General features: G+C 42.8%; 1 long non-coding RNA gene across 1 annotated transcript; it reads left to right on the top strand.

Moving 5' to 3' along the window:
• The first annotated feature begins 172 nt into the window (after positions 1 to 172).
• On the top strand, positions 173 to 3,380 carry LOC131836252 (uncharacterized). The gene is made up of 2 exons (XR_009355561.1): positions 173 to 298; positions 1,890 to 3,380. It is a non-coding gene; the product is annotated as an uncharacterized LOC131836252 (long non-coding RNA).
• The last annotated feature ends 13,431 nt before the right edge of the window (positions 3,381 to 16,811 follow it).

The following is a 16,811-nucleotide window of genomic DNA, read 5'->3' on the forward strand; positions in this document are numbered from 1 at the left end:
TGCCCAGCGGCCGCCGGCTCCCGCCGCCCCTCGCTGTGCCCCGGGCTCAATCCGCGGCTGCCGCTGCGCCCTGGAGCGCGCCGCGCCGCCGGAGTCCCGATCTGCCGCCGCCCGTCCCCCGGGCCGGGCTCCTCCCGCCTTCTCCAGGCGCTGCTCCCACTTCAGGCGGCCCCTGCCAGCTGCAACAGACAAATCGCCGAGGCAGGGGAGACGTTCAGGGCATGGGGATGCTGAAGCTTGGGGTCCCCATTCCCGAGCCCAGCCCGAGCGCCGCCTGAGCGTGGCGCAGTTACTTTGGGTAAGTGAAGACCGTTTGGTCCACGGCTGGCCGAAAAGCCCAGGCCCCCGCCTGCCTTGGTTGCAGCCAACCTCTCGGCCTCCCAGACACCGCCTGAAAAGCGCGCCGCAGAGTACCCATGTCCCGAGCAGTTCTAAACCCCAGGGCCAGTTCGCTGAGTTTGTTTTTGGTTTTTTTTTTTTTTTTTTTTTTTTTTTTTATGGCACAAAACGCGCGCGATGCGCGCTAGAACGCCCCAGCTTCCCTGACCTTTCCGCGAAGCCGCGGCGCTGGAAGCCCGCTGTCCCCGGCCGGCTCCGGGCGCTGCCACCGCCCCCCGCGCATCTGACCCGGAGCCCGGCACCGGGAGCCCCGGGCCAGGAAGCTGTCAGGCAGGGGAGGGCCAGCGCCAGCTGTGGACGTTCCGGGACAGCCCCTCACCCAGTCCCTGTCCCTGCCCTGCACGCGGCGCAAACGCAAAAGCCTCTGTGGCTGCAGCTCCAGCCCCGGTGGCCGCCCGACCCCTGAGGGGACCCTGGCTGCACCCACTGGAAAAGCGGCGCCTCCGGCTCCCGAGGTGGCGGCGGCTGTTCCTCGGTCCCCGCTGCGGCAGCTGCTGCCCCACTCCTCCCGCAGCTGCCCCAGCTGTGGCCGCCTCTCCGCCCGTGGCACCCACAGTCTCTGCCGCGACTCCCGCGGCCCCCTCCTTTCCCCACTTCTTCAAGTATCGTCTGCGCAGCGGTTTCTCGCGAGAGAAATACTTTTTTAAAAAAAAGAAAGAAAAAGAAAATGACACCCCCTCCTACATCCCCCTCATCGCCACCCCACCCCTCGGCCCCATCCATCCTCCCTTTCCACTCCCCTTTGCCAGCCACCGCCTCGGCGCAGGGGCCTCCCTCGCTCACAGGATTAGCGCAGTTGGGAGGAGGCAGAGGTGATCAGGTTCTGTCCGGCCTAGGATTTTTCGTTTGGGGGTGAGGAGCTGGGGGAATGGGAAAAAGTGGAGTAGCGGTTTAGCTCTCTCCGCCGCTGGAGGTCTAGACCCGAGATTAGCCTCTCCCGTGATCTGGGAAGCCAGGCGGGCGCAGAAAGCTGTGCCACCTGCACCAAGAATGCACGTTGGAGACGGTGGCCACGGAGGCCCCAGCGACCCTCGCGCAAGGGGAGTCGCATCCTGGCTGCCCCTGCCTTCCCGGCTCCGCCTCACTGCGACTCTCCCGCCCGGCACCGAGCGGAGACCGGAGTCCCGGAGGCTGGGGCAGGGCGCACCGCGGGCGGCGGCACCCGTAGCTGCAGGGGCTGGTGTGTGGTAGTGAAAGGGGTCTCCACCACTGCCACTTGCCCCCTAAGCATTGGGTGCCCACTCTGAGGCACTGCTCTTCTGAGACTCAGGTCAAGCTACCTAGGAAGATCCAAGATGCTGCAAGTGCCTGAGTGGGATCCTTCTGATTCAGAGGCCTGTGAATGTTAGAAGCTGAGATTTGGGATGGGGGTGAAGGGATGGTCCTCCTGGCCAGCCTACAGCTAACTAAGATTGGGCTTCTTTTAGACAATCCTAGTTCACCTCCCCGACACACACATTCTCTCTCTCTCTCTCTCTCTGCCTCTCCAGGACAAGCAAGGCACAGTGACTTTGGAGAATGAAGTATTTATGGCATCCTTATATGGATAAGGCCCAGTGTTGCCTATATTCTATAAGGAGAGCAGGAAGTCACACCCTGGGCCCTGGCCGCTGGAACTGGAGACCCCAGAAAATCCCCATGCAGCAGCCACAGCTGTCAAGCCAGAAGTAAGAGCTCAGCACAAACAGGAATTCAGTTGAAGGGGGCTTTCCTTACTTGCAATTGTTTGTGCCTAGATAATAGGGTATGGGGACCTGGGCAAGTTACTTAACCTCTTTCCCATCGCCAGATGAAAATAATAATGTTGACCACACCAGTTATCATGGGGATGATGAGCCTGCTGAACAATGACAAGTGAACTTGAAGATGAAAACAGTGAAACTGTCAAAAATATGTGCCCATTTAAGGTCATAGTTCTAGAAGTATGTGGTAGCTTAAGATCTCACCTGTAAAACTTCTCTTAGCAGATCTTTGAGTTGGTGGCTTGGTCACACACATTTGGTTGATATTCATCCAAGATGTAAATTTGCTTAGCACCACCTGTGTACTAGTTTGCTCATGACTGAACCTGGCTCCTTGGTGAGAAAGGCAGATTTTTTTCCTTCACTCAGCAGATAATCTACAGGGGAACTTGACTTGAAAAAAATAATGACCCACTTGTTAAGTGCCAAGAAGAAGGAATACTGGATGCTTGCTTGCTTACTTGATCTAGGTTGTGACTGATCAGGGAAGGCATCTGCCTTCAGCTCAGGTTGTGATCCCAGCATCCTGGGATCGAATCCTGCCTGGAAATCCCTACTCAGCAGGGAGTCTGCTTCTCCCACTGCCTCTTTTCCCACTCATGCTCTCAATTTCTCTCTCACACATAAATAAATAAAATCTTAGAGAGAGAGAGAGAGAAAGAAAGAAAAAGTCCAGGATGAAAACGTATGTCTGAACTAAGCTGAGATCCTCACCCAGCTGCCAGCTAAATGTAGCTACAAGTGTGAACCCAGTAGATCAACAGAAGAACTGCCCAGTGAACTCACAGAATAAAGATATTGTTGTAGTTTTAAGACTCTTAATTATTAGGGTGATCTATTATACAAGAATAGATAACTTAATACAAACTTAGGAGGGGGACTATTTCTGTCTCAATTTCAATAGCCAAATAAACTCACATTCCAAAAAGTCAAGAAACTCACTCACATTCACAAAACTAGAGGCAGGGCTAGGTTCTGAACCATGCCTTTGACAACAAGTCAAGGGTACTTTTCATTTCATCAGCACTACCTTGTCCATCTGCCACAAAAATGCCAGTCAAGATGTAGGGTTGATGTAGATAGGAGCCACCCCCAGTAACCATAACAAATGGTATTATGCTACGTAATTCATTCCTTGAACTTCTTTGCAGTCTGAATGTACACTGCATCCTATGTGAGAACTCTATTTACTCCATGCTACAGTCACGAAGATCTCCCCAGGAAGTGGGGTGATCATAACAGCTGTTCTAGTCAACTTTCCTGCCTCCCTGCTTTAGTTTCCAGTTCCTGCTCACATCCCTTCACAAAGAACAACTCCTTGTACATAGCAGGTGTTCAATGAATAGTTGTTGAATTCACAGTTCTGTTAATTTCCTTTCAAGATGGTGATATGATGGCAATTTATGAACCTCACGCATTCTTCCTCATTACTCTGTGTGTTGAGGAAAGCCTTAAGGCTCACAGCTATTGATGGAGCCCTGCCATGTCACATTGCCTGATTATGTTTTAGATGTTCCATCCTGGGTGGTAATAGGAATGAATGGCTCTGGGCACTGAAAAAGAACTAAAGGTAGAGTTAAGTTGCCTGCTTACTAGCAACAATAATAATAAAGGTAGTAATAAAATAGATAATAAAATCATCAAATTTTCTAATGAAAATAAAAATAATTATCTAATAAAATATTAATAAAAATTAACATGTAAATACATAAATATATGTTATATATTATATAAATAAATGAAAAAATAAAAAACAAAGTAAAATAATTATCTAATAAAAATAGAAATACTATATATGTCCCATTTATTATTATTGTTGTTGTTGTTTAGTTCATGTATTCTTTTAACCGAATTCAGTTGAAAGTCAGTTACAATATGCTAGCCATTGTCAAAAGCTGAGGATATGACTGTGAGGAAGCTGTCATATCTGCCTGTGAGAATCATAAGGTCTAGGGCATTGGAAGAGACCCCTTTAATGACAACTACCATTTCTTAAGACTGGGTTATGCAAGCACTGTGTTCAGTGGGAAGTTAGTAATGTTCTTCCCATTTTACAGTTTGAGAGAGTTTGAGTTTAAGGAAGAGCATTTTAAGGTGACATAAGTAGATATTCCTTTTAAGGAAAAGTTGTATGTGTTTGTGTCTGTATTTATATTCAGGCTCCTAAAAATTCCTCAATGTAAAATTCCAGCTTTGTGAAGGGGAAAAGTGAAAAAAAAAAAAAAAAAACTTTAAAATGTATGCATGCTAGAGAAGGAATGTGATTTTTTTTTTCATTTTAATTATTTTCAGGGGTTTTATTGTAGAAATATTTGAGCTATTTAAAGAAAATGGCATTTTGGGGTCTGTATTTTCCCATAATCCCACCACCCTCACACAATTGTTTTTATTTATTTTTTTGCTTCCCTCTCTAGCCTGTGTCCATATGGTACAATTTACACAGTCTAACCAAGGTGTGCATGTGTATAGTTTCAGGTCCTGCCAAACAGGGAAGAGAATTTACTCAGCACTGCAGTGTTTAATCTTCACATTTTGCAGAAGTTGTTTCTGGGTGAGGTTTGCCTAGCTGTACTTCTGGCAGAAAGCATGCACAACTGTTAAATTATGTTATTGAAATAACTTTCATTACCTCAATCCCCCAAAGCAAACAGTTCTTCCCCACCCAAAACAAAAGCTCTGCTTCCCAGACTTCATTTCATCTGTGTTAGCCATGAGTTCTGTGATCCACCCTGGTATTCCCTGTCATTTTTTTTTCTCCACCAGACATAACAGATACCAGCCCAACAGCAGAGGAGACTAGAGAAAAGGCCTGGACAACAAGAATGGACATAACGTTTTATCCATCACAAATCAAAAACGCCTTCTTTCTCAGCCCCATTCAATAGCATTTGCCAAACACCAGCTCTGTGCTCCATGCTCTGGTAGACCCAACAGGAGCTACCATGAAGGGTCAGCCCTGGGTCCTCCCAGAAAGATTACACCCTCTCTTGGGAGGGAGACATCAAGTGTCTATAACAGAGGTCTGCAAACTTTACATAAAATGACAGGCACCAAATATTTTAGGCTTAGTGGGCCGAGAGGCAAAAGAAAGCAAATTTCCACAAAATTTACTGAGAAAAATGAGTATTTATAGGCACTGGATTTAAATATCATGTAATATTCACATGAAACAAAATACTAGTTTCCTTTTGAGTATTTCAACAATTTAGAAGTGCAATAACCATTCTTAGCCTGCAGGCTGTATGAAAATAGCCAGTGGGATGAGATTAGACCCGTGGTTTGGGCTGTGGTTTGTCAACCCCTGATGAATAAGACAAAAGCAAGCACAGAAAATGGCTGGGGATTAGCCTGCAAAGTGGGTGGCACCAAGACAGAAGTCCAGGGAGGAGAGAGGTGGGGTGGGGTGGGGTGGGCTTGTCCAGTCAGGAAGACTTAATGGAAGAGATGGGATTTAAGCAGAGCCTTGAAGGGAGGGTAAGATTTGGCTGCCTAAAACAGTCTGGGAGAACATTCCAGCGGAACCGATGAGCATGAGGCAAAGGCACACAGGGAGGAAAGATCATGGGCCAAAGGAGACTATGAGGTGTTTCCCCATCTTTCACTGTGACATATCTCTAGCTCTCCAAGGCTTCTGTGACACGCCCTGGGCTGGGTGCTGATGGAGGGGAGGGGTCCTGGGCTTGTGGGAGGAGTTCTTTAGAGGACCATGATTAATCGTGCTATATGAATATCTATAGTATTCATCAACCAAACCTGTTGGAAACACAGATCCATCGGATTGGTAATTAAAATTGATAGAGCACTAACTAGACTTTATTTTTCTTCATCAGGAGACTGTTCAGGTTTCAGTTAGTCACCTATTTTAAGGAATTTCTGCGGACAATTAGTTTTTCTCAGGATCTTAATAATATTCTAATCATACCAGGAAACGTCACATGCCCTAACCCAAATTTTCATGGCCAGTCTCAAAGTTTGAATCGAGTTAGGAATGACAAGTAGCTTTGCTTAGTGGCATTTGTTTTTTCCCGCAGGTTTTTGTTTTTACTTCCAATCTGAATTTTCTCTAAGAAGTTAGTAATGAGTAGCTACTAGTAAGTAGGGAATACCTTAAGAAAAAAAATGTTCTTCCTGGCTGACTTTATCTATTCCCATGATTTCACCTCCTGCTCATAAAATGCTACTAACTCCTAGATCTGTATCTCCAGCCCAGATTTTCCCTAGAGTTTCAAATTTAGTTGCCCAAGTTCCTGCTGGGTGTCTCCACCTCATCCTCCCACAGGCTGGGCAGCAGCCTCCAAGATCATCCCCAAAGATCTCCACCTCTTGGCACTTATGCCCTTGGGTAATCTCCTCCCCTTGAATGTGGGCTAGACCTAATGATTCACTTCTAGGAGCTAAAGGGTGGAAGAAGTGTTGAGATGTCACTTGTGATATCAAGTTGCAGAAAGACTTGGATTCCATCTTGCTTGCCCTTTCTTGCTCTCCTGTTTGCTCATGTTGCTGGAAGCCAGCTGCTGTGTTCTGAGCGGCCCTATGGAGAGGCCCTGTGGCAAGGAACTGGGAGACCCCAACAACCAGTGAAGATCTGAGGCCTTCAGTACAACAGTCCTGGATGAACCCACTTCTGCTAACAACCACGGGTAAGTCTGGAAGCCTCCCACGGAGAACACAACCCCAGCCAATGACTTGAGGGCCTGCTGCAAGAGACCTGGAGCCCGAGGCACACAACTAAGCCGTGCCCACAGAGACCCGCAGAGACAGAGACAATAAATGTGTGGTGTTTGCAGCCACTAAATTTTGAGCTAATTCATTCCACAGAAATAGATAACTGACGTATCAGCAAACTCCCTAAACCTGTTCCTTCCCCTAAACTCTATTTCTGTTGCCAGGACTGCCATGTATGCACTCACCTATGCCTACAACGGGCTTGCTAGACATCCTTTATTTGCATTTCTTGCATCTACAAAAGCTCAGATGTTTTGTATGTTCCAATCACAATTGATAGGAGTTAGTAAGCTTAAAATTTGCCTCCTGTGTGTTCCATTTGGAAATCAAGCCATTTGTGCTACATAACATGCTGTAGCAGGAAATTCCTCTATTTCTACATGATTTTCTGCTAGCAACAATATTTGTGACATCATATTAGATAACTTTCCACAGATAATCAACCCCTGGGAAGTGTCCAAAGTAATAGAATGGGAGAAAGGAGAGTCTGGGAAACTCTAGAAAATGATGCCTGTAGTTTGAATGTTAACCACACAAATTGGGATGGGACAAGCATGGGATTAGAAGACACATGTGGGTCCTGGTCTGGGCTTCACTCCGAATCTGCCGCATTCTTGGCAAATTGCTTTACTCCTGGGAGCCTCAGTTTCCTCTTCAAGAAAATGAGGGGGTTAAATTTCAGTGGAAAGCAGAGCCCATGGGTGTGTTGCTTTAAGATGAACTGAGGAGTCTGTCAGACTTCAGATTCCTGCCCCTAATATTCAAACTATACTGATTCAGGAGGTCTGAGATATGGCCTAGGAATCTGTATTTCTAAAGTGACCAGCTCCCTGAAATATATCCAGGTATAGAAATCCTTAATTTTACCCTCTCAAAGGAAATTTACAATTCTATAATCGTGCTATAATTGCCAGTTTGTGTTTTACGCCAGTTTTACTTCGCATGGACTTTCTAAACATGCAAAATTTAAAAATGTATAGAATGATTTTGCATGCGTGCTTATATGCATAAAAGGGTTCTATGCACAATTTCCAAGGTGTGTGGGGTGGCGGTTTCCCCACAACACCAAGGAGCAGTTCATGGACACCAGCAAGGTGTCCCACAATTCAACTCAGTTCCGACACTATCTACCGGAGATGGCATCATATTTCTAGGGCTAAGGACTCAGTCTCATGAGATTCCCTCCACTTGAGACACCAATCACATGCCCATTTTGTTATCTGTGCTTCTGACCAACCAACTACAGACTGGACGTTCCAACAGCCTCCTTCTTGGGTTACAGGTTAAGGGCTCACTCCTGTAAGACTGCCTCCTCGTCCTCAGGTGCCAGTCGCAAGTCCAGGTTTGTCCTCTGTACTTCTGACCAAATGGCTATAAATCAGACATTCCCATTACCCTCCTTGAGTTTAATTAATTAGTGAGCTCATAACTCAGAGAAACATTCTACTTACTAGATGATAACTTTGTTACAAAAACAGATAACCTGTGAACAGCCAGATGGAAGAGATACAGAGGACAGGAGGGTGGAGTTCCTATGCTATTTCAGAGTACACCATTCTCGCTAAATATAAACACGTTCACCAGTCTGGAAGCTCTCCAAATCCTTTCCATTTTTTTGTGTTTTTATGGAAGCTTCACTGCATAAGCATGATTGATTAATTAATTGGCTATGGGTGATTGATTCAATCTCCAGCCCATTTCCTCTCCCCCAGGAATCAGTGGTTGGAACTCACATTTCTATCCCTCTATTCATGGTTGGTTCTGCTGGCAAGGAGTCCCCATCCTTAGGGGATTTCCAAAAATCTTCTCATTAACATAAACCCAGTTGTGGTGGAAAGGTACCTGTTATGAATAACAAGACACCCATTTACCTCTTTGCCTCTGAAGCTTTTCAGGAACCGAGGAAGGGACCAAATATTACAACAAAAGATGCTCCCATTGCTCTCATCACTCAGCAAATTCTGAGAGTTTTGGAGGCTGTGATCCAGGAACTGTGGACAAAGACCAAATATATATGAGAAATACATTTTGGTAACCTAACTGACAAAATATATTTTTCCTATAATCATGAAATTCCATTTTATCCCATTTTGTCTTCTTCCAAAACCCTAATGGATCTCCTTGCATAGTGACTGGAACACATCCACCTCATTGGGATACCCATGGGAGACTATGACAAGTCTATTGGAATTCCATGAAGAGAGCCACAAAGGTCCAGGAGTACTAAAGACAAACAGGTTGGCAGGTGGGGGTCTTATATTCACAGTACTGATTGGTATTGCATAGAATAATGAGAAGTAAAAGATATTAGCCCAGAAGAACTTAGAGACTAGATGAGAGTATATGTGTTAGCCCATCTTCTCTGAACCTGAAAGCCAATCTCAACATAGTGCCACATTTCATTTGTTCAAGCTGCCACAACAAAATACCATAGACTGGGTGTCTTAGATAATAGACATTTATATCTTGCACTTCTGAAGGCTGACAAGTCCAAGATCAAAGTGCTAGCCCAAGCAGCCATGTGGAAAACAGTTTGGAGGTACCTCAAAACGTTTAAAACAGAATTACTATAAAATCCAGTAAATCTATTACTGGATATTTATCCAAAGAAAACAAAAACACTAATCCAGAAAGATACATGCATCCCCATGTTTATTGCAGCATTATTTGTATTATTTACAATAGCCAAGATATGGAAGCAGCCCAGTGTCTGTTGATAGATAACTGGATAAAGAAGATGTGGTATATGATACACATATAAATATGTGTATATTTTTGTATAATATGTATATATTTTGTATAAATATGTATATATTTATATAAATACGTACATGAACACAATGGAATATTATTCAGCTATTTAAAAAGGGTGAAATCTTACCATTTATAACAACATGGATGGATCTGGAGGATAAACTGCTAATTGAAGTAAATCAGAGAAAGATATATACCGTATGATTTCACTCACATGCAGAATTTAAGAAACAAAACCAGTGAACAGAGGAAAAAAGAAACAAACAACAACAACAACAACAACAAAAAACCAGACTCTTAAGTACAGAGTACAAACTGACAGTTGTTAAAAGAGAGGTGAATAGGGAAATGGGTGACATAGGTGACCGGAATAAAAGCACACTTACTCTGATGAGCAATGAGGAATATACAGAACTGCTGAATTACTATATTGTACACTTGATACTAATATAACACTGTATGTTAACTAGACTGGAATTTAAAAAGAAATAAATACATTTTTAAAGCAGTAACCTGTTTAGTTCCTGGTGTAGGAGCAGAAAACTTTCCCTTCTTCTCTTCCAGGTTCTTTGGCTGGTCTAAAAATTAAATTCACATGAGATAGATTAACAGAGAAAAAAAAATAAATTTAATTTTGTATGTATGGGAGCAGCATAAAAAATTGAAACTTGGGCTCCTGGGTGGCTCAGTTGGTTGAGCAATTGCCTTCAGCTCAAGTCATGATCCTGGAGTCCCAGGATCGAGCCCCGCATTGACTCCCTACTCAACAGGGGGTCTGCTTCTCCCTCTGACCTTCTCACTCTCTCTCATTCTCTCTCTCTCTCAAATAAATAAAATCTTTTTTAAAAAAGTATGAAATTCAAAGCAGCAACCAAAGCAGGCAGCTTTTACATCTTTTAGACAAATAATAAATTTGTGAAGAATTGACAAGACAAAGAAGTTTGGACTTGGGATACTAAGTAAGCGAAGAAGCAACAAGGTTTGTTTACACAGTTTCAACCCTAACTTCCTATTTCTGGTGGTGAGGGGACTAAGGAGGGTCAGAGTGCCCTTGTACCAACTGTTTTTTTAAGGAACTCTAATTTAAGTATATGCCAAAATGACATATTTCAGGGTGGCATATTCTGCTCCCCTTCAGTGGGTTACAGATGGTGGTCTTCTCTCTCACCCTCCTGTGGCAGACAGCAAACACTCTCTTCTTCTTATAGTCACTAATCCCATCATGGGTGTTCCATCCTCATACTGTCACCGCAACCTAATTACTTGCCCAAGATCCAGTCTCCAAACACCATCACACTGGGGGTCAGTACTTCAACATATGAATTTTGAGGGTACATAAATATTCAGTCCATAACACACACACACACACACAGAACAGAACGTGACTTAATGAGAAAATACCTGACACAATCTTCAATAAGAAGTTATGTAAATCTTTACTGAACTTCTCTGGAGGAGGTGTAAAGGGAAAATTGTGCCACACCACACAAGGCAAGGCTTTCTCTGCTGTGGAAACTCTCCCCTCCACTGCTCTTTTCTCTGTCTCCAAATCTCTCAGATACCCTACCTTCACCTCCCCTGACTGGTTCTCTTCCTCTCCTCCCTCCACTGTCTCCTGGCGTTCTTCAGCCTACCTCCCCGTCCCGCAAGCCCTTTGCTACGTAGAGTTATTTCTCCCTTCTCTGAGCTTCTTCCAAGGGTTCCTCAAAAGAAAAGCGTTCGCCTAGGATTCTCTTTCAGTTGAAGGGAGACACAGGGTCATAGATACCTCTAATATAGTATCTTTAACCAGTACACTAAGAAAATGGAACCAACAATATATGGCAAAACGTACTTAAAAACTAAGTGGGTAGAGAATTGGAGATCTAGATGTGCAGAGCAGAAAGTGTGAACTCTATGCCATAAAGGCCATGGAGAAAAGAAGAGATAAGGCAAGGGTTGAAAACTTGGGACCATCTTTTACAGGTGAGTAGTAGAGCCCTTCTCTCCCATGGGAAGAAGAACTCTTGTACAAGGGACGGCCAAAGATAGGAAAGTATACCACCTGTTTAGAAAAATGGATAAAACCAGATGACCTATAAAGAGAAAAAGGAGTAAAAGATGAGATTAGGAAGTGGAACCAGAAGATTGAGGACTTCAGGAAATATAACTCATTAAAGAATATAGAGCATGGGAGTCACACGATTTAGAAAATTCATTCTTTGTCACTATGCTGGAGGGACTGAGAAACAGAAATTTTTTTAAGAAAGGAGGTCAGGAAGGGGAAATGAACCATGAGAGACTATGGACTCTGAAAAACAATCTGAGGGTTTTGAAGGGTTTTGGGGGTGGGAGGTTGGGGAGCCAGGTAGGTAGTGGGTATTATGGAGGAGGGCGCATATTGCATGGAGCACTGGGTGTGGTGCATAAACAATGAATTCTGTTATGCTGAAAATAAAATTTAAAAAAAAAATTTTTAAAAGAGAGGAGTTCAGGAAGCTAATGCAGCTTCTGGGTCTCAGTGATGAGGGTAAGCTCCAGGGATGTCGGCAGCACACATTAAAACAAAATAGAGAAATTACTATGTGACTTCAGGCTAGAACCACCATGGCTGGGGAAATGACTGGATATCAAAAGCAATGGAGAGAAGAAGCCAGAGATGACAGTGAGACCTGAAACTGGTTAGATGGGGGATAAAGAAATTGGGACCATAGGAGGAAGAAGATGGTGAGTATGATGCTTCTTACATGTAGTAGTTCTAAAGGCAGCTCACCTGAGCTGGAGTAGCCAGTAGGCAAAGGAGATGCAGAGGGTTGTTTTGGAGAGACTGGGGGTTTAGACTGGTGAGCTCCTGTAAGAAATTATATTTACCGTGTAATTAAAATTGCATTTTCCTATAGTTTGGAGTTTTGGTTCCTAATAAACATGCAGGTTGGCCTGGAAGAGATAACCCTATTGTTAGCCAAAATTTGTCCTTTGAGTTTCAGATTCTTGGGAACAGATTCTTAGAACAAGAAGGGTAGGAATTTTGAGTAACTAAATAGGAAAGGAGGGACACCCTCTAAATACCAGAAACAGACTTTTCCCTGGCAAATAATAGATCTGCAAACCTCCACTTGTGGTCAAAATTTTGGGAATGACTAAGAAACTACACTCATTCACTTCTGGATAATTTGTGAATGATAAATATTACAACTGCATGTGGATACTCAAATGGCATCAATTAAAGAAAGCTTTGCAAATGTTTTTTATTCTTTTAAGAGAGGACAATTATTTGTTTAAAACCTGTATCCAGAGGTGCCTTGGTGGCTCAGTGGGTAAAGTCTCTGCCCTCGGCTCAGGTCATGATCTTAGGGTCCTGGGATCAAGTCCCATATCAGGCTCTCTGCTCAGCAGGGAGTCTGGCTCTCTCTCTCTCTCTGCCTACCTCTTTGCCTACTTGTGATCTCTCTCTCTGTCAAATAAATAAATAAAATCTTTAAAAAATAATAAACCCTGTCTTCAATGTTTATAGCGCCATTATCAACAATAGCCAAGTTATGGAAAGAGCCCACTGCCTGTTGACCAATGAATGGATAAAGATGTGGTATATACACAATGGAATGTTACTCAGCCATTCAAAGGAATGAAGTCTTGCCATTTGCAATGATGTGATGGAGCTAGAGAGCATTACGCTAAAGGAAATAAGTCAGAAAAGACAAACACCATTATGATTTCGCTCATGTGTGGAAACAAATGAACATGGGGGGGAGGGGCAAATTATAAACACCTAACTATAGAGAGCAAATTGAGGTTCCCTGGAAGTGAGGTGGGTGGGGGATGTGTTAAATAGATGATGGGGATTAAGGAGGGCACTTGTGATGAGCACTGGGGGTAAGTGTTGAACCACTAAATTCTACACCTGGAACTAATGCATATGCATAACTAACTGGGATTTGAATTAAAATTTGGAAAGAAAAAATAAAGATTTTAAGAAATCAAAATAAAACCCGCTTATAAGCTACAATAACAAATTTACATTTCTAGAGTTAAATCTGCGGCTCTTGACTTAAGATTTGAGAATATTTTAGAATTATTCTCTTGATCAGGAATGTAGAGGTATATTCCTGTTGTTGATTTTACACCAGAATGCATTCACCTGATGCTCCAGACCAATAACCTCCAACTTTTTACCACCAAAGTCTCCTTTCATTAATTTTTTAAAAAATATTTTATTTATTTATTTGAGAGGGAGAGACAGAAATATCGACAGAGATAGTGAGAGAGAGCACAAGTGGGGAGAAGATGAAGAAGCAGGCTCCCCCCTGAGCAGGGAGCCTGAGGCGGGACTTGATCCCAGGATCCCAGGATCACGACCAAAGTGGAAGGCAGATCCTAACCAACTGAGCTACCCAGGCACCCCTCCTTTCATTAATTTTTAACCAGATACCCATGCTTGAAAGATTTTCTTCATATTTATTGAGTAAAAATGAATACCCAAAGGCGCCTGGGTGGTTCAGTTGGTTAAGTGCCTGTCTTCAGCTTAGGTCATGATCCCAGAGTCCTGGGATGGATCCCACATTGAGCTTCCCCTGCTCTGTGGGGAGCCTGCTTCTCCCTCTGCCTCTGTTTGCCACACCCCCTGCTCTCTCTTTCTGTCAAACAAATAAAATCTTTTAAAAAAATGAATATCCATTTTCATCAGTCTAGGGGCCCATCAGCACAAAATAACCAGCATTAGAAAGCAAAGTTGAATATCATTAGCAGACTTATCACTGCTTCCAGGTTAGACATTACAACTTTCCTAGACCCCTAAGAACCCAGGGGTCCAAGTTAGTGGATACTGTTTGGGCCCTTCCCACATTTATTCTCTCCTCTTGGCCCTCACGAAATTCAATGTTGGCTCTGCAAATCTCTTGCTATTTAACACCTGTTTTTGCTCAAATTTTATCTTACACTCAAAATGTCTTTTCTCAGGGTGCCTGGTTGGCTCAGTCAGCAGAATATGCAACTCTTGATATTGGGGTTGTGACTTCAAGCCCCACACTGGGTGTAGAGATTACTTTGAAAAAAAATTTAAAAATTAAAATTTGGGGCACCTGGGTGGCTCAGTGGGTTAAACCTCTGCCTTCGGCTCGGGTCATGATCTCAGGGTCTTGGGATGGAGCCCAACATCAGGCTCTCTGCTCAGCAGGGACCCTGCTTCCTTCTCTCCCTCTCTGCCTGTCTCTCTACCTATTTGTGATCTCTGTCAAATAAATAAATAAAAAATAATTAATTAAAAAAATTTTTAAATAAAAATTTAAAAAGTAAGTATTCTCTCTTCCAGAGTGGATAATGCTCTTCTATGCCAAGATCTCTTCTGAGCCTATGTGCCCATCCTCCATTTGCCAGGAATGTTAACTGCTAACAGTGAATAGCCATATCCATAACTGAACATTACCTTGGCCACAGGGAAGCACGCAGCCCAAGGTGCCACCTCCTTCCCAGGGTGTAGTCCAATATTTTCAACTTTCCTAAAAGCCTGCTACAGATAATATAAATTCAGCACTGTTCAAGATAAAAGGAAAGAAAACACAAATTACTACTATCAGGAATAAAAAAGGGGACATTATTAAAAATCCTACAAACATTAAAAGGTAATCATGAATAAATTCATGTAGATGAGTTAGGCAACATAAATGAAATGGAAAAATTTCTTGAAAAGCATAAATTATGAAGCTGATATGTAAGTAATCAAAACTTAAAGAGACTTTACAGCTACTAAAGAAATTAAATTCATAATTTAAAATATTCCTACAAGGAAAACACCACATACAAATAGCTTAACTGGTATATTTTATCAAACATTTATAGAAATATTAAGAATCCCACAAAAACTCACTAAGGAAAAAAAAAGAGGAGCAAACACATCCTAATTCATTTTATAAACTCACCATTGTCCTGATACCAAAACCAAAGAAAGACATTACAAGAAAATAAAGGACAGGTCAACATTCTTTAGAATTGTGGGGGCAATAATCTTTTAATAAAATTTTAGCAAATTGAACCAAGCAATATATAGAAGGGAAAATGAATTATGAACAAGTGGAGTTTATCCCAAGAATGTAAAGTTGGCTGGACATTCAAAAATCAATGTAGGGGCACTTGGGTGGCTCTGTCAGTTGACAATCCAACTCTTGATTTCAACTCAGGTCATGACATTAGGGTCATGAGATCAAGCCCTGTGTTGGGCTCTGTGCTCAGCATGACGTCTGCTTGAGTTTCTCTTCCTGTGCTCCTATCCCCACTCTCTTTCTCTCTCTCTAAAATAAATAAATAAATCTTTTTAAAAAATCAATGTGAATCTCCATATTAACAGATTAAAAGAGAACACTCACATGCTTGTCTCCAAGAGATACAGAAAAAGTATTTAACAAAATTAAACACCAAATTATTATAAAAGCTTTCAGAAAACTACGAATATAAGGGAATGTCCTGATAAAGGAGATCTATGAAAAAGCTACATTAACATCACATTTAATGGTAAAAGACCAAATACCGTTATCTTTGGATAAGGAACAAGGGTAAGGTAATTGATCTCACCACTTTGATCCAACCTGCTTGGAGTTGGAACCAATTTTATTAGGTACAAAAAAGAAATGAAAGACAGACTGCAGAGAGACTGGTAAAACTGCCACAGACAAAGTGATCAGGTACATAAAATATTCTAAGAATCTATAAATAACTGACTACAACTCTAAAGTAAATTCAGCAAGGATGCAGGGCATAGGCCTTGTGCAATTCTACCTGCAAACAAAAAATATTGTAAAATAGATAAAAAAAATTTTTTTTAACAATACCATTGGGACTATACCTTTAGTTTGGCTGAGTAACCTCTTACTGGACACTTCTGTCATAACAATAAACTCTGTGGGCGGGGGGGACATAAACAAATAACACCACAATAATAACATCAGAATTATCTAAAAAACTGGACTGTGAGCAAAAGCAGGTTCTGGAGGGAAATGACACCTAAAGGAAGGCAATGGCACAGGGTGTATACCCTATTTCTTACAACTTTAGGTCTGAAGGCAGACCGCAACCAGCATTGTGCAGGGTGACTAAACCTTTAAGATAAAAGTCATGGTCTCTCAGGACTAAAGATACAGTACAAAGTTTGGAGCAACTCAGTTGCTAAAAATGAGCGTGGAATCCCAAAAGGAGAACACAGAGATAGGGAGCTACACATTT

Source organism: Mustela lutreola, chromosome 7 (assembly GCF_030435805.1).
Source record: "Mustela lutreola isolate mMusLut2 chromosome 7, mMusLut2.pri, whole genome shotgun sequence".
In the NCBI taxonomy this organism is placed as follows: domain Eukaryota; kingdom Metazoa; phylum Chordata; class Mammalia; order Carnivora; family Mustelidae; genus Mustela; species Mustela lutreola.